Source organism: Pinus tabuliformis, chromosome 8 (assembly GCF_031772625.1).
Source record: "Pinus tabuliformis cultivar Carrire ecotype Pingquan chromosome 8, CPIR1, whole genome shotgun sequence".
In the NCBI taxonomy this organism is placed as follows: Eukaryota; Viridiplantae; Streptophyta; class Pinopsida; order Pinales; family Pinaceae; genus Pinus; species Pinus tabuliformis.
This window is the reverse complement of record NC_142294.1, coordinates 1,694,195,033-1,694,219,840: the sequence shown is the minus strand read 5'-3', so window position 1 is coordinate 1,694,219,840 and position 24,808 is coordinate 1,694,195,033.

Here is a 24,808-nt window from a genome sequence, read left to right as displayed (position 1 = left end):
TCCCCAAGAGGAGAAGGGACTAGGATTTCCACCAAGGGGAATTCCTTGGTTGGTGGGCTCCATTTTCTCAACCTAAAGATCAACGCAGGAAAAAGGGGTGATTGTTTCGTTTAAAATAAATTTTAACGATGCTTAGACACAACTTTCTTTTTCAATTTTAAAGAGTCGAGAAAAAGCTAAAGATGACTCTAGTCTCCTTCGATTTTTAATGAGCCTGAAGTGACAAGTGCTCAGATGGACCTTTTCCGTTAAGGAGTCTGAAAAGGAACGAAAGGGACTGCTCTGGAGTTCTAGGTAGAGGGTGTACCAAACTTTTCTCAAAACCGCAGAATACTTTTTAAGGTACGGGCGGTCAATCTTCCCGAATGCTGTGTTCATTGCATTGCGATCAGTAGGGCGGCCGACACGGCTTCCTATGGATAAAGGTTTTATGCCTATAGGGGTCTCCCAATATATACTCGATGGTACGTGGGAGCACAATCCGTACTGGCACTTATCGTCTCTCAGGAGGAATCACCCAACCATCAGTGAGGCGACCAGTGACCAGGTTTTACGACGCCGGAACACGTCTCTAGCCTAGACCTCTATGTTGTGCGTTAAGTTACAAAGCGTTGTTAAGTTCATTCAATTTATTTTAGGTTGATCTTTCTTAGAAGTTTGCCTTTTTGGATCACCACGAGATGTATGATACAATTCCTAAATGCAGTCTAAAGATGATAAGCAAGCTTTTATATCTTTTCAACAATGAAAATCCTAGCTACAAGGGGAAAAGAAAGACACCATCTTTTCTCAAAGAGCATAGAGCACACTGTAATGCACTTTTCCTAAATCAACATACAAACTGTCAAAATGCAAATGCACATATGCATGTATTTGTTTTCACTTTCTTAATATTGATGCCTAAAAAGAAAGCTGTTGTACAAATTTGAATTCGATTTCAAGTGAAAAACACAAACAAGTTCCTTTTTCGAAATCAAAAAGACGATTACGACACTTTATGATTTACTTGTTTCGACACTTGAAATGCATAAATTCAAACCAAAAGACAAAAGTAAAAGCGTAATCAACTACGAACAGCAAACAAACTCACTCCTAAGATCAAAACGACACTTATGATAGGTCTAGATCTAAGGGCGACAGTATGACTATTTTACTTTCGTAATGGGAAACTGCAAATGATGTAACAAATACACAAAGAACAAATACAGTTTCTTTATACAACTGAGGCGGAATTAAGGCAAAGAAAAGGGGTTTCAGATAGGTACACTGACTGATAACAGGCTTCAAAAAACAGAGATCAAAACTGAGCAAAAGGAAGCAGGGAACCACAGCTGCACAAGGCAAAGGCTGATCAGTGCACCCTCAGCACAGAGAAACTGAACTTCAGTGCAGGTATCCTTCACGGGACCTGCGTTGAAATGCAGAACCTCTTCACAGAGTCTGCGCTGAAGTAGAAACGAGAGTTGTTTCTGGGTTCTGGGTCACGGTTTGCAGTTTAATCTACGGTTTTTGGTTGGATAAAATCTATCAATTAGGTACAATTAGAGGGATGATTTAAAGGAGGACTAAGATCTATCACAAAGGGCTGTTAGAGCACTTGTGGATCAGCTGTTCAGATCATAAACAGGCCCAGTGAATGGACTAGAGTAGCAGATCTCTACTTTGCATTTGTAAATGGAAAATGTAGTTCGATTCGGCACTCTTAAGTTTATGAGATGAACAACAATAGAAACACAAATAAACTAACAAGATACTCTCCCCAGCGGAGTCGCCAATTTGTTGTTGGGAAAAGTATCCAATTCGGAATGCCCCTATCCCACTCTAAGGTGTGATAGTGCCTTAGCAACAAACAAGGAAAACTATCTGAGTATTCTTCTTTATGAAATGTAAATAGAGAAGAAGGATGTAACTAACCAGTGTCTTCCGCTAGTTTTTCGATCCAATCACTCTCTCTTTTGTTCGATTCCCGCTGCCTGCTCCTTCACTGGTCCAGCTTCGTCAAGTTCCTGAAAGATCACAAGAGAGGAAAACTACACAAAAGACATGGATTTACATTCATAACTAGTTTAGGATCAGATATAAACTAAACATGCAAATAAAACAAAACATCATTGATATACAAGCATATAGGAGAAACTCAAATAGCTTTATTGATATGATAACAAAGTCCAAGAGGAGATACAACCAAGTGAGCCCCGATCCAGCATCTACCTCCCAGCAAAGGAATCCCTTCCTCTCCTCCAACAAAGCATAAATCACCCAATGTACTAATCTCAATCTCAAACCAACAGCAATTCTCTGCAAAGTACAGAATTCCAGCCCCCTGAACCTCTGGGTGAGAGATCCATATATAGATGTAAGCAGAGAGGATGAGTCAGCTTATGTTTTGACTTGTGGCTTCTCTCTGTCAGTTCTTGCTTCCACTTGGAGGTTGAGAACCTCTTACTCATCACTAGTCGAATTCATTGAGGCAAGTGTCATTGGAGAAGATTCTGGAAGCTTCCAGGGTCTTTCCACCTCGTTGAATGAGCTTGCCACTTGTCATTTCCCACTCAGCGCACCCTGGTAGTGCTTCCACCTACGTTGCAATGCACCTAGCCAGTGTAGCCTCTGCATTTCAACGCATGCAGCTAGTGGAGCCTCTGAATTGATCCTGATTTGACTAGTTTTGGGCAGTTTCTGGTGGAGAACTTCTGGGAGAAGCTGTCATTGGTTGACCTTGTTCCTTTAGGGGCAGGAACAACTCTTTTAGGGACTTTGGATCCCTTGGATTATGGACATTTCATGCTCAATGCTGTAAGGCACAAAAATGTCTATAACACCAAGGCAGAGGCCTTGAGCTCCCAGATTGTGCAATGCATGCAGTGAGATGTGAGATCTGAGCAAGGGGAGCCCATACCTGCTCATGGGGAATGTACAAACAACAAAATCTGAAGGATGATGCGAAGATGAGTGCAGAATGAACTAAGTGTAAATGTATGCATGTGAAACAAATGCAACAATCAATTAAACTGAAAGAACACAAAACATGTGAAGAGAATCGTTACAACGACAACCATTGCTACAAAACAGAAAAAATCACACGACACTTAAAAATATCCACTTAAATTACCATAAACTTTTAAATTTATAAAAAAATATTTAAATTCTTTAAATATTTAACTCAATATCCACAAATTACTATATATTATTTCTTACCATTTATTTTACTTATATATACTTGTCACATATATACTACCTAATACTTTATCGCAAAATAATATCATATTCATACCTCTAATTAATAAACATAAAAAAAAAATAATATAATAATAATAATAATAAATATTATTATCAGACCACAAAAAAAAATAATGATACCTGATACTTTATCATTCATATATATATAATGTTTAAGTAATAACATACATAAAAGGCCAACCTTTTAAAAGCATTAAAAAAAATACAATGACGAAGAAATATTATTATCACAATAAAGAAAATGGTAGTGGACTATAGGCTCCAATCTGTCTCCGTTTTTTTTATCGGTTTCATAGGTTCTTTTGATATTATATGCTAATTTCTTTTTTATATTACAATCCTATTTTTCTAATATTATATGTTAATTTTTTATATTACAATATAATATAATATTATATTATATAATATAATATTATATATATATATATATATTAATTATAATTATCTATATATATATATATATATATATATATATAAAGTTCCGTTTCTTTGTCCAGCACTACCAGGGTGAGCTGAGCGGGAAATGACAAATGGCAAGCTCATTCAACGAGGTGGAAAGACCCTGGAAGCTTCCAGAATCTTCCTCAATGACACTTGCCTCAATGAATTCGACTAGTGATGAGTAAGAGGTTCTCAACCTCCAAGTGGAAACAAGAACTGACAGAGAGAAGCCACAAGTCAAAAGATAAGCTGACTCATCCTCTCTGCTTACATCTATATATGGATCTCTCACCCAGAGGTTCAGGAGGCTGGAATTTTGTACTTTGCAGAGAATTGCTGTTGGTTTGAGATTGAGATTAGTACATTGGGTGATTTATGCTTTGTTGGAGGAGAGGAAGGGATTCCTTTGCTGGGAGGTAGATGCTGGATCGGGACTCATTTGGTTGTATCTCCTCTTGAACCTTGTTATCATATCAATAAAGCTACTTGAGTTTCTCCTATATGCTTGTATTTCAATGATGTTTTGTTATATTTGCATATTTAGTTTATATCTGATCCTAAACTAGTTATGAATGTGAATCTATATCTTTTGTGTAGTTTTCCTCTCTTGTGATCTTGCAGGAACTGGGTGAAGCTGGACCAGTGAAAGAGCAGGCAGCGGGAAGCGAACAAAAGAGAGAGTGATTGGATCGACAAACTAGCGGAAGACACCGGTTAGTTACATCCTTCTTTCTCTGTTTACATCTCATAAAGAAGAATACTAAGATAGTTTTCCTTGTTTGTTGCTAAGGCACTATCACCTCTTAGAGTGGGATAGGGGCATTCCGAATTGGATACTTTTCCCAACAACAAAATGGCGACTCTGCTGGGGAAAGTATCTTGTTAGTTTATTTGTGTTTCTATTGCTATTCATTTCATAAACTCAAGAGTGCCGAATCGAACTGCATTTGCTATTTACAAATGCAAAGTAGAAATCAGCTACTCTAGTCCACCCACTGGGCCTGTTTATGATCTGGACAGCTGATCCACAAGTGCTCTAACAGCCCTTTGTGATAGATCTTAGTCCTCCTATAAATCATCCTCCTAATTGTACCTAATTAATAGCTTTTATCCGGCCAAAAACTGTAGATCAAACTGCAAACCGTAACCCAGAACCCAGAAACAACTCTCGTTTCTGCTTCAGCACAAGCTCTGTGAAGAGGTTCTGCATTTCAACACAGGTCCCGTGAAGGCTACCTGCGCTGAAGGTCAAATCCTCTGTGTTGGGAGTGCACTGATCAGTCTTTGCCTTGTGCAGCTGTGGTTCCCTGCTTCCTTTTGCTCAGTTTTATCTCTGTTTTTTTGCAGCCTGTTATCAGTCAGTGTACCTATCTGAAACCCCTTTTCTTTGCCTCAATTCCGCCTCGGTTGTATAAAGAAACCGTATTTTTTCTTTGTGTATTTGTTACATCATTTGCAGTTTCCCATTACAAAAGTAAACTAGTCATACTGTCGCCCTAGATCTAGACCTGTCGTAAGTGTCGTTTTGATCTTAGGAGTGAGTTTTTTTGCTGTTCACAGTTGATTTAGCTTTTACTTTTGTCTTTTGGTTTGAATTTATGCATTTCAAGTGTCGAAACAAGTAAATCATAAAGTGTCGTAATCATCTTTTTGATTTCAAAAAAGGAACTTGTTTGTGTTTTCACTTGAAATCGAATTCAAATTTGTACAACAGCTTTCTTTTTAGGCATCAATATTAAGAAAGTGAAAACAAATACATGCATATGTGCATTTGAATTTTGACAGTTTGTATGTTGATTTAGGGAAAAGTGCATTACTGTGTGCTCTATGCTCTTTGAGAAAATATGGTGTCTTTCTTTTCCCTTTGTAGCTAGGATTTTCATTGTTGAAAAGATATAAAAGCTTGCTTATCATCTTTAGACTGCATTTAGGAATTGTATCATACATCTCGTGGTGATCCAAAAAGGCAAACTTCTAAGAAAGGTCAACCTAAAATAAATTGAATGAACTTAACAACGCTTTGTAACATAATGCACAACATAGAGGTCTAGGCTAGAGACGTGTTCCGGCGTCGTAAAACCTGGTCACTGGTCGCCTCACTAATGGTTGGGTGATTCCTCCTGAGAGACGATAAGTGCCAGTACGGATTATGCTCCCACGTACCGTCACGTATATATTGGGAGACCCCTATAGGAATATAACCTTTATCCATAGGAAGCCGCGTCGGCCGCCCTACTGATTGCAATGCACTGAACACAACACTCAGGAAGATTGACCGCCCGTACCCTAAAAAGTATTCTGCAGTTTTGCGAAAAGTTTGGCACACCCTCTACCTAGAACTCCAGAGCAGTTCCTTTTGGCCTTTTTCAGACTCTATAACAGAAAAATTCCATCCGAGCATTTGTCACTTCGGGCTCGTTAAAACATCGAAGGAGACTAGAGTCATCTTTAGCTTTTTCTCGACTCTTTAAAATTGAAAAAGCAAGTTGTGTCTAAGCGTCGTTAACAATTTATTTTAAACGGAACAATCACCCCTTTTTCCTGCGTTGATCTTTAGGTTGAGAAAATGGGGCCCACCAACCAAGGAAATCCCCTTGGTGGAAATCCTAGTCCCTTCTCCTCTTGGGGAGATGTTGGTGCGCCCCATATGGCCACATTGTCGCTTCCAGGACTGACAATTGGCCTGCCGGTCTGGCTCTTCTCAACCAATGTCATTCAGAACACCACTATTCCTGAACAGTCGAATCAACAATTAGACGAGTCCAGAATTTCCCACCAACCTTCTACTTCCTATAATTCTTCCTCTCTTCCTTCCTCTTCGCGTAACGAAACTGGTAAAACTAAAAACCAAGTTCCTAAGGAGAAGAAGGAAAAGAAGAAGAAAGAGAAAAAGAAGAAGGAGCCAAAGGCAAATAAGGGAAAACAAGTGTCGTCTGATGAAAATCCACACACAGCACTGACCAGGCCTAAATCGCCATGTGTCATCTGCAAGGGAGACCACTTTCACAGAGTTTGTCCCTGCATCCCGCGGATACTAAGGGACTGGTCTCCTCGTTTGCACAATCCGGTGTCATCAACCTCTGATAGTCATGTTGAAAGCACACCGTCAACTAGCGAAAGTGAAGTCCCTGGACAAAAAGGGAGATCTAGACCTCCCTGTAGACTGTGCAAAGGCGACCATGCCCTCCACTGTTGTCCCTTCTTAGACGAGGCTAAAAGAGTCTTGGAAGATTGTCCGGTTTCACTGTTACAACTTCCTCCTGGATATCAAAAACTCTTGCCAAGTACTTCGTTAGTTGAGAATCCAGCTAACCCGCTCAAGTGGTCAGCTGAAGCGTCTATCATTGAGGATAAACCGACTGAATCCATACCAGACGAAAGTTAAAGGGTCGAAGCGGCAGTTGACCCTGTACTGCCTTCAGAGGATTTATCTTCGAATGATACTGTCACTGAAGAGGATAAGGATGACACCATCCAGATTCTTTTCATCAACACAGACTCCGACCAACACGGGGGCAATGCAGCCATTCCTTTATCGCAGGAAGGAAGTTCGTCAGAGCGATATCCGACCGTCTATTCGGTCCCACCACCAAGCAACCTAGTTGTATCCTTCGACTGGAACCAACTAGGCAGACCCCGCTTGCCAGCCAGTATACCATTCAGAATTATCGTTCAAATATACAGAATGGTAATGGCTGGCACCATCATTGATGAGGGGGCATCTGTGAGTATCCTTTCCTCTATTGCTTGGAAAGCGCTTGGTTCGCCAACGCTTTTGCTTGAAATGAGAAATCTATCAGGCTTCGATAAAGGAACCAGTCGACTTTTAGGGATCCTCCCCAATGTGCCGATAACATTGAAAGGGAAGACCGTTTAAATGAACGTGATGGTCGTTCAAGGACCCTCGGATTATAACCTACTCCTTGGATGAGACTATATATATTGCATGGGAGCCATCGTCTCCTCACTCTTTAGAGTAATGTGTTTTCCGCACGAAGGAATAGTGGTCAAGCTCGTGGACCAGCTTTCATTTCCCGGATCACGCATCGCAAATAGTCATATACCATCCCTAAATGGTATCTTCGCGCAAGAAATGTCTCAACCCACGGTCCGTCCTCCCGATGAGCGCGAGTGATTCGGAAGGATATGACTGGAACCCAAGGGGCATGCGTCCTGGTCTGCTTCGGCAGGAAAATTTGGGTATAGAGTAGGTTTCTGCAGGAGAATATGACTAGTCTGTACCCCGCCCATGCTGGAAGAGGGTTATTCTATAATAAGATTCTCTTGTCAAAGTTATGTGATTTGACAGAACTGAGTCAATCACCTTTGTCTATTTCAGTAGACATAGCCAAAGAAGTGTTTTGTTTGCTGTGTGAATAGAACAATCTTTGGGTGACCTGTAAGAGGTAGGCCTCTCCCACTAAAACAAATGTTTTATCGGACTAAAGTAGGGGTAACTTTGAAACTCTGTTTTATACCTGGGGGCATGCAAACCTTTCGGAGTGCAAGCAAGGGGCGGCTATTTATTTTTTAAATTTTTAGGTCCTCCCTTTAAACCTGTAGGTCTAACCCTTAAAACTCGTAGGATTAGTCGTTTCCGAACTTGCATAAAGAAAGGATTCTGGGGCAAAGCTTTATATGGTGCAAGCCCCATAAAAAATGGCATCTTAAATGAGACATTCTTATCTTATGACTGGAATCGAGCAGTTTTAGCACATAGTTCATGCTCGTTAAAAAACAAACATAAGATCGAGCAAGTATTTCAATCCACGTTTAAGCTTGTTAAAAAAATGAACTACCCGGTAAATAACCACTGCGAATGTAGAGTTATCAGCCATTAACGCCTTGGTCGTGTTTGCACCGTCACCTCCACTTTTCCATTGGCCGATCATTCACCTCCATTTGATTGTTTACCCATTTTGAGGAACAGCTTCGAAGAGTGATTTCACTAGCCATCCTTGTGACATTGCCGTGATTGGAAAATTCCAACCCGTACCTGGAATCAGCTGCTACCCGTTTTATCACTCGTTCCTCAAAAGACGAGTCTTCTTTAAGCTCTTTTCATCTGACTCGTAAAATATAAAAAGATTGCCAAGTTTTGGCCTTCCAGCTCGTTAAAGCGACTGGAAGTGCTATCCCTCCTCTAGATTTTATTCTTTTTGGACCTGAGGGATTATTGCACAAAAAGATCGAGCGCTTGTTTTGTTCGGCTCGTTAAAACTATCGAAAACTCATCCCTTCTGTATTGTTTTATACTTTTTTGGACTTAAGGGATTAGATGACGAAAAAGGACTTCCGGAGTTAACTTTACGTACCTTTTCAGACTCTCTAAAATTGAAAAGGACCGAGTTATCTTTGTCGTTAGACTCGTTAAAAGCATTAATAGCGACAAACTTGTCTTTAGACGAGAACGAGTTTCACTATCGCTAGGCTCGTTAAAACATAGCGATGGGTTTGCCCGAAGGGAAAATTACAGAACAAGCATATGTTATCCTCCTCAAGCTTGACAAAAATAAAGAGGTACTGGTCAGAAATGACTGGGGAAAATTTGGGAAGAAACTCAAAGAACTTTTATTGGTAGCAAGTCGCTCTTGAACATGACACTTCCACTCCGTGCCTGAGTCGGGTTGGGTTGTTTCATTCACCGGTCACATCACCATGGTCTCGCCATACCATACATCTTTGGGGTAAATGCTACCAATCCATCACACAAGTGTCGCCGATATGTTCAAGAGAAGTCATCCAAAGAATTCAGCCGTGTCCCATCCACTACCATACATTATCCTTCATCCTTTCATGACCGCCACCCTGAACCATATATCATTAGATCGTTTTCACCTCCATCAAAATCATTTGCTCTATTCCGTGTCACTGATGTGGGATACATTAAGGCACTCCTTTGACGGATCACTTCTTGTCGACATCAGCTCATTATCCAAGAAGTTGATCTAGGAACACCCCCTTCAGTACTTTGAAGCTTGCATGCCTCAATGGCAAGTTTCTCACTTCCGGCGACAGGTATACATCAATGACCTTCGACCGAAAGATTTTGCGTGGTGTTCAATGCCAAGTCCTTTATTCACACCACGTGAATTGTACTGTAGTACCTTGAGGGTCATTATCATTATCGGTGATTCCTCTCGCGCTTGTTAACGGTTTACATCATTGACTGGTAATCAAGCGATGTCTTTCCATGTTCGACTTCAGAACATTTCTCAAATGGATTGACTTGTACTTAGAGTGAAGATCGAACGAGATTGAAGACCCTGGATCTAGTTTCATCCATCCGGGCTACGATATATATTCAGGAAAAATAAAGACATTGACATGTACAACATTGCAACAGATAATCATCCTACCAAAAGGATGATGATTTCATCAAAATCATCAGTCTACCATCAGACGATTGTCTGTTCTATGTACAGAAAAATGAATTTATAAAGCTGAGCATGGGAATGCCCGCCTCAGCCAGATCATGAAAGCAGTATGAAAAATAATCTATTGTATTGTATCTTATTACAGGTCTCCTCCCAACATTGGAAGAACTTCGGATCCTCCTAATAAAGCATTTCACCCGATAAACGGCCTCATACTTTAGGGGGAAACTGTTATAGACATTTTTGTGCCTTACAGCATTGAGCATGAAATGTCCATAATCCAAGGGATCCAAAGTCCCTAAAAGAGTTGTTCCTACCAGCTTGACAAAAATAAAGAGGTACTGGTCAGAAATGACTGGGGAAAAATTGGGAGAACATCAAAGCTTAACGGTAGCAAGTCGCTCTTGAACATGACACTTTTCTTCCGTACCACATCGGGTTGGGTTGTTTCATTCACCGGTCTCATCACCATGGTCTTCGCCAAACCATCCACATTTTGGGGTAATGCTGCCGATCCATCGCATCAATGTCGTTATATGTTCAAGAGAGGTCATTCTGAAAGTGTCAACCGTGTCCCATCCACTGCCATACATTATCCTTCATCCATTCATGATCACCACCCTGAATCATATGTCACAGTTTGTTTTCACCTCCACTAAAATCATTAGCTCCGTTCCGTGTCATTGATGTGGGATTCATTAAGGCCCTCCTTTGACGGATCGCTTCTTGTCGACTTCAGCTCATTATCCAAGAAATTGATCTAGGAACAACCCCATCAGTACTTTGAAACTTGCATGCCTCAATGGCAAGTTTCTCACTTCCGGCGACAGGTATACATCAATGACCTTCGACCAGAAGATTTTGCGTGGCGTTCGACGCCAAGTCCTTTATTCACTCCACGTGAATTGTACTGCAGTACCTTGAGGTTCATTATCATTATTGGTGATTCCTCTCGCGCTTGTTAACGGTTTTCATCATTGACCGGTAATCAAGCAATGTCTTTCCATGTTCGACTTCAGCGAAATTCTCACATGGATCGACTTGTACTTAGAGTGAAGATCGAACGAGTTTGAAGACCCCGGATCTAGTTTCATCCATCCGGGCTGCGATACATATTCAGGAAATATAAAAGCATTTGTCATGTACATCATTACAGCAGATGATCATCCTACTCAAAGGATGATAATTTCAGCAGAGAATTATCAGTCTACCATCAGACGATCGTCTGTTCTATGTACCAAAATGTATTTATAAAGCTGAGCATGGGAATGCCCGCCTCAGCTAGATCATGAAAACAGAATGAAAAATAATGTATTGTATTGTATTGTATTACAGGGCGCCTCCTCAGCACTGGAATGAACTTCGGACCCTCTAGATAAAGCATTTCACCCGATAAACGGCCTCATACTTTAGGGGGCAACTGTTATAGACATTTTTGTGCCTCACAGCATGGAGCATGAAATGTCAATAATTACAGGGATCCTCAGTCCCTAAACATGTTGTTCTTACCCCTAGAAGAACAAGGTCAGCAAACCACAGCACTTCCCATCAGTTCTCCACCTGAAAACACTCAAAAACAGGCTATTTTTGGATCATGTCAACTGCTCCACTGAGCAACTGCGCTGAATGTCAACTGCTCCTCCTTGTACCTGCGCTGAAAGTCAACTCCAATGAAGGCTACCTGCGCTGGGCGAGATTGGCCAAGTGGCACAGTCATTCTGCAAGGTGTCAATTGCCCAGGAAGCTTCCAAACTGACACTTGGTTCAAGGGATTCGCCCTGTGATGAGTAAGAGGTACTTGATCTCCATGTGTAAGCAAGGATCTCCAAGTGGACTCAAGAACTGAAGTTTAACTAAAGTGGGAGAGGACACTAGTCAGCTTTATGCCAGCCTCAAGCTGACTCATCCTTTCTCCAAATCTCCTATATATAGAGCTCTTCTATGAGGTCTAAGGAGGCTGGAATTTTGTGCAAAGCAAGGAAGTGCCGTTGGTTTACAGTTAGAGCTATTGGGTGATTGCTTTTATAGAGGTGAAGAGGAGATTTCTTGCTGCTGGGGAGGTGTTGCTGGATTGGAGCCATTGATGGTTGTAACCTTCTCAGAACCTTTTACTCCTATCAATAAAGCTTTGAATGTTCTCCTATATACTTGTATTGCATTGATGTATTGTATTTACTTGTATATCTGATTCACTCTAATCCATGCATCAGTTATGAGTACACGTTTCTTGTAGTTTCCATCTCTTGTTTGTGCAGGATCTTTGTGTAGCTGGGCCGGCAAGGGAACAAGGAGTTGGGAGCAAGGGACGAAGAGAGAAGACAAGATCAACAAAAGCGAAGGATATCGGTTGGTCAATCTTTTCTTCCTTCTCTGTACTTTCATAAAGGAACAAGGTCAACAAGAGACAGCTTCTCCCAAAAGTTCTCCACCAAAAACCACTCAGAAACAGTCAATTCAGGATCAATTCAGAGGCTCCACTAGTTGTCTGCGCTGAAATGCAGGGATTACACTGGCTAGGTGCACTGCAACGCAGGTGGAAGCACTACCAGGGTGCGCTGAGCGGGAAATGACAAATGGCAAGCTCATTCAACGAGGTGGAAAGACCCTGGAAGCTTCCAGAATCTTCCTCAATGACACTTGCCTCAATGAATTCGACTAGTGATGAGTAAGAGGTTCTCAACCTCCAAGTGGAAACAAGAACTGACAGAGAGAAGCCACAAGTCAAAACATAAGCTGACTCATCCTCTCTACTTACATCTATATATGGATCTCTCACCCAGAGGTTCAGGAGGCTGGAATTTTGTACTTTGCAGAGAATTGTTGTTGGTTTGAGATTGAGATTAGTACATTGGGTGATTTATGCTTTGTTGGAGGAGAGGAAGGGATTCTTTTGCTGGGAGGTAGATGCTAGATCGGGACTCATTTGGTTGTATCTCCTCTTGAACCTTGTTATCATATCAATAAAGCTACTTGAGTTTCTCCTATATGCTTGTATTTCAATGATGTTTTGTTATATTTGCATATTTAGTTTATATCTGATCTTAAACTAGTTATGAATGTGAATCTATATCTTTTGTGTAGTTTTCCTCTCTTGTGATCTTACAGGAACTGGGTGAAGCTGGACCAGTGAAAGAGCAGGCAGCGGGAAGCGAACAAAAGAGAGAGTGATTGGATTGACAAACTAGCGGAAGACACCGGTTAGTTACATCCTTCTTTCTCTGTTTACATCTCATAAAGAACAATACTCAGATAGTTTTCCTTGTTTGTTGCTAAGGCACTATCACCTCTTAGAGTGGGATAGGGGCATTCCGAATTGGATACTTTTCCAACACTAGGCGCCAATAGGTGCCAAGTTCAAAGTGTCAGTGCATTCTATGTGACAAATATTCCTTTATTGCTTCTCACCTACTTTCCAATAATTGATCTCAAATAAATTTAATATTAAACCATGCCAAAGTATACCAAGTCATCTCAATGCATGCCAAACATGCTAAGACTTGCCAAATGCCAATGTGTTTCAAGGAGTGTGATGCATGCTATGAAATGGCAGAGCATGTCGAAGAGTGCTAAGGTGTGCTAGAGAGTGCCAATGCATGTTGAGGAGTTTTAGGGAGTACTAAGACAACACAAGGGAGCACTAGGTCAAAATGCATGGAAGTGAATGAATATGAGGGTATGTGAGGGAGTGTCAATGAGTGATAGTTGTCATGCCAAGGAGGGAGTGACAAGGTATGCCAAGCACGGGTAAGGCATGCCGGGGAATATCAGGGCATGTCAAGAAGTGATAGAGTGTGCTAGGTAGTTATGGGGTTTGCTAACCTGTTCCAAATAGTGCCAAGGAATCCCAAGACATGTCAGGTGCTAAGACATGCTAGGATGTGAAGGGTGCCAGAGTATGCCAATATTCATCAAGGAGTTTCAAGGAAAAAAAAAGGAACAACCAAGCAAAAATGCAAGGAAATGAACACATAAGAGGGTTAATAAGTCAAAAATTTATCTGTTTCAAAAGGGGAATGCTAGGCACAATCATAATATGTTCCAATACATGCCAAGTGCTAATGTATGTCAATGCAATATTATGCCAAGGTGTTCCAAGGAATTCTAGGGACTACAGGGCATGCCAACACATTCCAAGGGAGTGTTATTCTATGCTAGGGCATGCCAACATGTGCTTGGGCATCCTTCTCATGGAAAGATGTTCTAGGTACAAATATGTTCCAGGTATAAATATGTTCCAAGACATGCGAGGTGACAAGGAATGTTAGTGTGTTGCAAAGCATGTTAAGGTGTGCCATGAGTGTTGCGGAGTGTCAGGTCTATCTCATTAATAGAATTGACAAAGCTTGATTATGTATTAAATATTATAGTTCCTACACACACTAGTGGAACTTTATCTAAAGGGAATTTGCTATATAATAAACCTAATAGAGATGAATTGTGTGTTGACTAATAGGAAAACTATATTCTTTTGAATTGAGGGAAATGATACACATTAATTACTTTTTAACAAATTGACTAACTCTAACCATTATGGCCTTGGACACATAATGAAAAGGACACCAGAACAATGGTATTAAATTATTATCATTTGAAAAAAAATATAGTAACAGGTACATAGCATCATGAATTGGAATGATCAATGATGATAAACATTTTTTGACCGTCACCAAAACTAACCAAAAAGAGCATTGGTGAGGGTCAATAAAAGATCATCACTAGAAGTGTCACCAAAGAGAGATTTAGTGATGGGCCTTTAACTGCCCTCACCGAAAGTGTCATTGAAAATGTCTTTGGTGACAAACCTTAAAGGACCATCACTATATACACTTACAACAACAATTTTTTAAAGGCCGTCACCATATGTGACATTGGTGACAAACCTTAAAGGTCCATCACAGGCATGAAGCATGATCAAAAACTCATTGAAATGGTCAACGATGATGAACATTTATTGACCATCACTAAAATTAACTAAAAAGATCATTGGTGATGGTCAATAAAAGATCGTCACTAGAAGTGTCATCAAAGAGAGAATTAGTGATGGGCCTTTAACGACCCTCACCAAAAGTGTCACCAAAGAGAGAATTAGTGATGGGCCTTTAATGACCCTCACCAAAAGTGTCATTGAAAATGGATTTGGTGACAAACCTTAAAGGACCATCACTATATACTCTTACAACAATGTTTTTTTAAAGACGCTCACCATATGCGACATTGGTGATGGACCTTAAAGACCCGTCACAAGCATGACCCTCACCAATGACCTTTTTTCTTGTAGTGCAGTAATATCGGGCCCTTGGAGCCTGTTTCAGCCCATATAGGGCCTTTTTGAGTCTGCATACAAGTTTTGCATCATTTCCAAGAATGAATCTTTCTCGTTGTTCAATATAAACTTCTTCTTCTAAATCTACATTTTGGAAGGCTGATTTTACATCCATTTGGTATACTTTGAATTTCTGAAAGCTAGAAAGAATAAGAAACATCCTTATGGCTTCAAGTTTGGCAACAAGTGCAAAAGTTTCTTCAAAATCTATACCTTTTTGTTGAGAATACCCTTTACAAACAAGTCTGGCCTTATTTCTAATGACTTCTCCATTTTCATTTAGCTTGTTTTTGAATATCCATTTAGTTCCTATTATATTTTTATCATGAGGTCTAGGAACTAATTCCCGAGTATCATTTTTTTCAATTTTTTCAAGTTATTCATCCATGGCCTTGACCTAACATTCATTTTTGCATGCTTCTTTTACATTTTGAGGTTTGGTGGAGGATAGTAATGCTAGATAGCTTGAGGTCCCTATAATAGTACTTCCTGTCTATACACCTGCCTCTTTTTCCCCTAAATTTTGAGTTTCTGGATGATTTTTCTGAACATACCTAGACGGAGTCTTTTCTTCTACCATTATCTCTTCTTCTGGTGCTTCATCACTTTCTTCTTCAATATGATTTTGATTTGATGCTGGAAAATAATCCCCATTTTCTTCATTGTCATAATCTTCTGTTGATTTTATCTATTTTGGATTTTTGCATGCTTCATCAACTACAACATCAATGCTTTCAACAATTTTTCCAAGTCTTTTATTATAACATTTATATCCTTTACCTCTGGAAGAATAACCAAGAAGAATACCTTCATCTACTTTTGGTTCAAACTTACCAAGGTTTTCATCATTCCTTTTGATATAACATTTTCTTCCAAATATTTTGAAGCATTTTACAGTACGAGTCTTACCATACCAAAGTTCATGTGGAGTTTGAGTGTTGTTTACCAAAACATTTGCTTGGTTGAGAATAGTTACGGAAACGAATGCAGCTTCACTCGAGAGGGTTGAAGGAGTTCCAAATTCATCTAGCATAGCTTGAGCCATTTGTTGAACTCTTCTGTTCATTCTTTAAACCACACCATTTTGTTGGAGTCCTTGTGGTGGAGAATTGCCTTTTTATTCCATATTGTTCACAAAAGTCAAAGAATTCATCCGAGGTAGCTTCACCCGAGAGGGTTGAAGGAGTTCCAAATTCATCTAGCATAGCTCGAGCCATTTGTTGAACTCTTCTGTTCATTCTTTAAACCACACCATTTTGTTGAGGAGTCCTTGTGGTGGAGAATTGCCTTTTTATTCCATATTGTTCACAAAAGTCAAAGAATTCATCCGAGGTAAATTCCCCTCCTCGATCAGATCTGAGGCATTTTATTTTTCGATCTGATTCATTTTCAACCATAGCTTTGAAGGCTTGGAACTTTTAAAAATCTTCATAGTTATGCTTTAAAGACCTATTCAACACATTTTGGAAAAATCATTAATGAAAAAAATAAAGTATTCTTCTCCACGAGGTGACCTTTTTCTTGATGGTCCACATAAATCAATATGGACAAGTTCAAGAGGCTTACTAGCTAACCCTTACTTTTCCATGAAGTGAACTATGGTTTTCTTTCCAATTTGACATGGTTTGCATATTGTATTTTTTTGGATTTTGATATCTGGAAGATCACGAACAACCTTGAATCTGCATGCTTTTCTTATTTGAGAAAATCTTAGATGTCCCAATATTATATGCCACAACCAGTTTTCATCATTTTTGCTTAGATAGCATTGTTGTTGTCCTCCCTTGAGTATGTATAACTTGTTTGGAGTTATTGTAGCTTTGATCATGGTCTCTCCTGTAGTAAGCTCATGGACAAAAATCTGTTTGATCGAAACACCACTTCGTTTCCTTGATCACACATTTGACTGAAACTCAACAAGTTATGCTTTAAATCGTCTACATACATAATATTTCCAGCTTTAACTTTTTCATTCAAGAAAACAGATCCTTTACCTTTTATGATAGCAAGAGTTTCATTTCCAAATGAGACATTCTTTTCCTTTTCTAAGGAATTATATGAGTGAAGTTTTTCTTTGTCACATGTCATGTGTTTTGAGCATCCACTGTCAATGTACCATTGATTTTCTTATCCTTCTGCATACAAGGCCATACCACATCTTTGTATTTGAGATTCTTTCCTTCGCCATATCTTGGGATTTAATGGAGTTTGATCCTTTTGAGATGTTTTTTGAAATTTGCTCCTGCATTCAGATTCTTCATGATCAAAGTTGTTACAAATTGAGCATTCTATTTCATTTTCAAGAAGAGAAAAGTTATTATAGGAACTTTTCTTTATCCATGATACATTCCTTTGATTTCGTGCTTCTCTATTCATGATGGTTTTGTAAGAAATGCATTGAGAAACTTTGTGTCCAAAATTATGACATGAAAAACATTGCGCATTAAAGAAGTTCCTGTGACTATCGAATCTATTGACCTGGTGATTGTAGTTTCTATTGATATTCATCTTTGGAGCAAATTAAATATGATTTACCTGAGGTTGGTTGTGGCTTCTATTCATCCTTGGAGTAAATTGAGCCTAATTTACCTAGTGATCTACTTTATGCCTTTGCTGACGATTGTCATACTGCTCACTAGTCTTTGTTGCATCAAGATAGCTTCTGGTGGAGGTTGACGACTTCTGTGATTGAGATGCTTCTTTAGTATATCCAAGACCTGTCTTTATCAGAGGAGAACAATGAACTTTGATAATTTCATTTAAATTTTCTGATCCTTTAGCAAATCTAAGATTGAGATATTTCGTTTTCTCAAGATCCTTTCTTAGACCCACAATTTCACATTCTAGTTTTTCATTGTGTTTTTCTTTTTCAACAAGTTGGTATGTCAAGGTATTTATAATCATATTTTTTTCTTCTAAGAATATTTTGAGTTTAGATATTTCTTCATGAAGGTATTCCTCTTCTAAAGCATCCCAAAAATTATCATCATCATAAGCTGTGAGAAGTCTGTAATCTTGTCTAGTTTTATCTTCAACAGTATTAAATAAACCATCTCTATCTTCATGAGTATAGTAACTCCTTTTATTCACAACTTGTTTTCTATTCCCTTTTTCATATTCCTTTCCTTTTTCAAATTTATCTTTAAGAGGACATCAGGCAGCATAATGAATGACTTTGCCACAAGAAAAGTATTTGAAGGGTAACTTACCTCTAAACCTTCTAGAACCATGTTGAAGCTTTTTGACAAAGTTTACCTCATCTTCTTCTTCTGAAATATGTTGTGATTCATTTTGTTCTTCCTTTCGTTTTTCTGAAGCTTTGAATGCGGCTTCTCTCATATATAATGGTCCTACTTTTCTCATCTCAAAGGCAGTTAAGATTCTGTGAAGCTGCATCATAGTGATATTATGCAAATCTTCTTTTTCTTCCATGGCAGGCACTTTGCATTTAAATTTAGCGCACAATGATCTCAAAAATTTCTCAACTGAGGTAAATTCCTTAATTTCTTCACCCAGATTCTTCATACAATTGACAACATCATCAATACGTAGGAAGTAACTAGCTATTCTTTCATCACTATGCATCTTAAGAGTTTCATACTGAATTATGAGAGTTTGAAGCTTAGCACGTTTTACCTGAGCATCTCCTTCATAGCTCAAAACAATTTTGTCCTATATTTCTTTGGCTGATTTGAGCTGCATGACTTTGACAAACTATGATTGTGACAGAATTCCCAATAAAGTATTAACAACTTTGGCATTGGTTTCATATTTCTTTTACTTGCTGTATCTATAGGAATTGCTGTTGGAAATGTATATCCTCCTTCCACAATTTTCCAGACATCCATTCCAAGCGATTGTAGATAGGCTGTGGTTCTTATTTTCCAATAAACAAAGTTGCTCCCATCGAACATTGGCAGTCTGATTGATCCCATGCTTTCTTGATTATTCATGTTGATGGATCTCCCTTCAAGCGATCAAGCTTCTTCTGAAGGACCTGCTCTCATACCAATTATTGGAAATAATGCTGAGAGGGGGGTGAATTAGTGTTATCAAATCAATAATTTTATTCCACTAACATATTATATACGCTACTTCAGTGAAGTGAACTACCATGTACACATGACTGTGCTTAAATAAACCAACATATATGCAGAGAACTTGTGATTTAGATAGTTTATCCGTGTTGAGCTTAAACTACTATATCACAGATTTATTAAACAGTGCAGTAAAAGAAGAATAAAGCATCACACATAAGCAACACACATGAACACCAAGATTTAAGGTGGAAACCAAATGTGGTAAAAACCACCTACTTCTGTCGTCTCTGTCTTCTTTTAATAATAAGAAAATTTGATTACAATCTTGTGTTGGAGTAGACTCATACGAGTACATAGGATTCTACCTGCAAAAGGTTACAACCTTCTCTCGTTTTCTAGCTTCTACTAGAAGGGAGCTGCAACCCCCTAGCTCTTGTACTAGCCAATATGTTTACTAGTATGTATGTGGTAGCCTACGAAAAAATCCACTCTTCCATGAGGGACCACGTTTCATGAATTTTCATATTGGATACTCCTAGATCACAACACCACAAGTTGAAGGACACATTTCATCAAATTTTCACACTAGACCCATCAAAGTCTTTTAAACTTAAACTGCATCAATTAATATTCAGTTAATCTGAACAATGAGATCACTGACACTAGAACACTGTGTTGAACCCAGAACCTTGCATCATCATCCAGAACTAGCTGCAACCTCAAAAATCATGCATTACAGCGTATACGCTACTTTGTTGAACCCAAACTACATGTGTACCCTACTTCCTTTAACCCAACCTGCGTATATCTCTAAAGATACTGAATCATAATCTTCTAAACCACAGAATGTACCAATTAGTGACATTCTGAAGATCTACTATCATATTACAAAGGTTAAAACTGATAGAATCAAGGATCACCCTTCCTTCTCAATCAATCAACCAATCAAACTCAATTTCCTTATAAAATAGTTCTATGTTCAGATCTAAGAGGACTTCATTGATAGACAACAATAAAACAACAAAAATTGATCAAATAGATCACCGAGACCTGAACATAAGTTTTTATTTTTGTATACGCTACTTGAAATATTCGAACCTGCATGTACACGCACTTTGGCCGAGACGAACCTACGTACAGATCTGCAAATTTTGAGTCAGAACTTTGCTGCAATTTCAGACTTTAGACAAACCCAGATCATGATAGATAACAAGTATAACAGGGGAAAAACATCATATCTGGCCTCAACCAATATCAGATCATTCAAGAATAAGTCATTTCAAGTCTCATGATTAATGATCCAATGTTGAACTCAAGACGCACATGAAAATTTCAGATCCAGTCTGAGACATAACCATGCAACATAATATATACTTCACATAGAAGTATTCCTCAGAATCTCATTGCTTGCACACTTTGGCCTAATGATCTTCTCCTCCTTATATACTCTTAGGCCTTTCTCAATACCTTGGACCAAAACCACTTAGGACCAATACCTTAGACCTAATACCTAGGGTCAATATCTTGCACCAACTGCCTTGGACCAATTACCTTGGACCAAAATACCTTAGATCAAATACCTTGGACCAAAGACTTGGTTTTCCAATATGTACGCGATTTTCCTCCTATGAAAGTGCGTGTATACGTTTTGTTCTCTTAAACCTCGTGTATACGCACCTTGGACAAAGTGAACTAGGGTATACCTCTATTTCTTCATTCTTTCGAGTCTAATTTGTAATTATTTGTTGTTGACTTGCTGCACTGTGAACTTTCATATAAGTGAATTGCCATCAAGGACAACTATATCATAATTCCAACACCACTTATGTTTTTCTTCTGTGTATTTGAGCAAAGTGTCAAGACAAATGCAAGAAACATTAACTTTTCAAAGAGATAGGATACAATATGATGGGTATAACATGGACTTATTGGAACAAAAAATATTGTAAACATGATGTTTTCTTTTTTTTGATTTTTTTTGGATTATGAACTATGGAGGATAGATCCTAGATTACAGAACTCTAGAAAATAGAATATATGGATATTGTAAAGATAGGAAGAGATAGGGAGCTCTTTTTGTTGTGTTTTCCTTTTGTTGATGATGTAGAAAGAGACTCAAAAGCTATGCCAAATATACTATCTATCTTATTTGTATGAAGATGTACGGATTTTCTCTTCGCTTATTTCTTTGTATAGATTTTAAGGTTTTTGTTTTATTTAAATTGTAATTTATGAACATGCATTATTGTATTGTAGAGTGTTGTTCTCCATATGCATGAAAATCATTTTAAGCTTTCTTAGAGGAAATGAGTACCAATTGCTCCAGCAGTCAAGCTAATGATCGTAAGAGTATAGCTACATGGGTCAGAAATGTTTCTATGCATTGTTTTGTTAACTGTGAAAATATTGACAATGCAACTCACTAATAATATATATTTTTGTATCTTTCCATGTTCTTGCTCCAAATGCTAATATGGTATTTCCTCAAAAATAAATAAAATATAGTTTCAAGAATGATTTTCCATATTGCTACATTACATTTAGTGTTGTGACTTTCATATAAACCCATTTTAGTTGATATCACTTTCTTCCCTCTATTGAAATTTCATGTATTGGATCTTGCTCCCCTCTTTTAAATGCATAATCTCTTAATCCAATGGTTTACCTTTTTATGAAATGAAAATTATTATAATACTATTTTAGAATTTTTTAATTGATGCAACTTCTATTTCTGAAATATTAAGTAAAATACAAAACCAATGTGAATAGCAACCAATGATTTCTGTTGAAGACAACCATTAAAACGAGTGAATATCTTTTGCAAAGATGTAGATGTAGGCCTCATACTTATAACTTTTACTTTGGTTGTGCAATATCACTTCAACGAAGTTTTATATGTTCATGTATTGATCCGAAAATGACATATTCAATCGAACTTGCAATAAAATATATTGATGTGAGACACGACACGAGAGTGCTGATCATGTATCATAAACGTTAACGTGGACAAAACACATTTGGTTGGCTTCCTCCTCCTTGGATCGTCAGTGTAAAAATATCTCTCCATTTCTTTTTAATAACTTTCATCATTTTGTTAAGAGGGTAAAGGATTTTTTTCAATTATTTAGAGAATATTTTTTTCCCATTAGATCTAGATATAAATGCAATATTTCACTGGTTGAGAGAGTTGAGTCCTTATGATGTCATTTTTTCTCTTAGTGCAAGCCCTAGATTTTTTTTGTCCCCTTGTCTTATTGAAAGTCTTTTTTTGTCCCCTTGTCTTATTGAAAGTCTCATATTCCCTGGACATTGGAGATATTGATTATTGTGTGCAAAAACTTCTAGAAGTTGCAAAAATGATATCATAGGAGAAGTCCCTGAAGAAAAGAAAGTTGAAAAAATTGAGTTGAAAATGAAGGAGACAAGGAGTACCAAATATTTTGAGAGTTTGTAATTAATATCCAGAAGTATGACTTTCTCTATGCATGTTAGTACATTGTTGGTACATGTTAGATGCAATATTCATAGAATGTGTAAGCCAAAAGAAAACATTAAGATTGTGTTTTTGTTACATTATTTAGCAACCAATCTTAAGGCTAATGCATCACTAAGTCAAACATATTTGTTTTTTTTGTATATGGATTGATTGGCGATGGTAGGAAGGAAGAATAAATGGGTAATAAGAATACTTTGTTTATTAAAACTAGCTTAGAATCTTCAAGATCATTGGACTCCTATAAAAATTCAATGAAGGGACCTACTGATGGTAAGGTAGATACACCAATAGGTATCTAATTTTAGTGTTTTCACTGAGACTTCTTGAGAACCATATGGAAAAACTAAAAGTAGATAAGAGCTATTAATATTTAATAGTGATGTTAGACCCTTTTATACAAGTATTAGGGCATTGTCTAAAATCTAAGTATGAAGGATTTATATCACATTCTATGAAATGTTTAGCTTGACTATTGAGACTTCCCCTTCCATCTATTGATATTCATAGTGGCAATATTACCTCCTTAGTTTTTAATATGGTCCTAACATCAGGAAAGAGTGAAAGTCACTTAATATAGTTTTATGTTGATTTACTTGTTATGATTTTGAGACATGCAAAAACAACCATATGAAATGATCCATTAAATATGCTTCTCCAACATCCACTCTTTATAAATTTAGAGAGTATCTCAACTATCATTGCACTATCACTTTTGAAGGAAATTGTTAGGAAGAAACTGTTGGTTCTACATCTATATGATTTAGTGGCTAGAGTGATATGTTTGATTGTAACTAGTCAAGCTCTTCTAATTCACCAACAATGTAGTCAAGTTATTTTGTAGTTTCTTATTGAATACCATCTTGGTGCCAAGGGACTGCAACAATCCTTGGATTTCTTAGAGATCTGCCCTTTTGTATTAGTGATTAGCCATGATTTTACATGATAATATAATATGGCCAGAGATTTGCCAAAAAATTATATATGTATATTATATTATTAATAAAATCCCCTTCCATTTTTCAGATGTATCATGGGGATTCCCCCATTTATTATACATATAAGTTTAGGGAGGTTCTTAAAATTTTAGCTGTGATTAGTCAAGTTACATGAAAGTAAAATAAAATAACATAAAATTAATATTTATATTTAAAATGATAATAATAATTAATGACTAAACCACCCTATATCCATCTTAACTCTGGCAAAGACATCAAATCTTTTTCATTCCAAAAGAGGTTTGTATCTCAGGGAATTTGATCCTCTTGGTGCTTGTTATATCCATATTTAAGATGGATCTAGGATGGTTAATTATATGTTCTCAAATATGAATCATTATTATTTTAATTATTTTAACTTGATATGCATATTATAATTTTTTTCTTGAATAACATATTTGTAATCTTATTAACAAAAATAAAAATACAAAAGAATAAATTTAATTTAATTGATTTGTTAATTTTATTTTTTTGTTGTTTTGTAATTGAGTAGATATTGTGTTTTATTTTTATTATTATTATTATTTGATCTAACTTTCATTATATGAATACAGCATCCTCATATTCAAATGCTTACATTCATTTACAGACACAACAACATCTCCACCATAATAGGTTGTAAAGAACTTATGGGTGCAACTACATAGACTATTTTACAAATATGACTTACAAATATGACTTATATCCTTATTTATTCACTCAAATGTCAAGTGAAAGAATCCATTAGATTTGGAATTAAATTCCACATCTAATGAGTACCCAATATACATACTTTAGAGAAGATTGAAAAAGTTGAAAATAAATCCTTTACATACTTTAGAGAAGATTGAAAAAGTTGAAAATAAATCCTTTTTTTCCTTGTTTTTTTTAGCTTGAAAAAACACATTTTTCTTCCT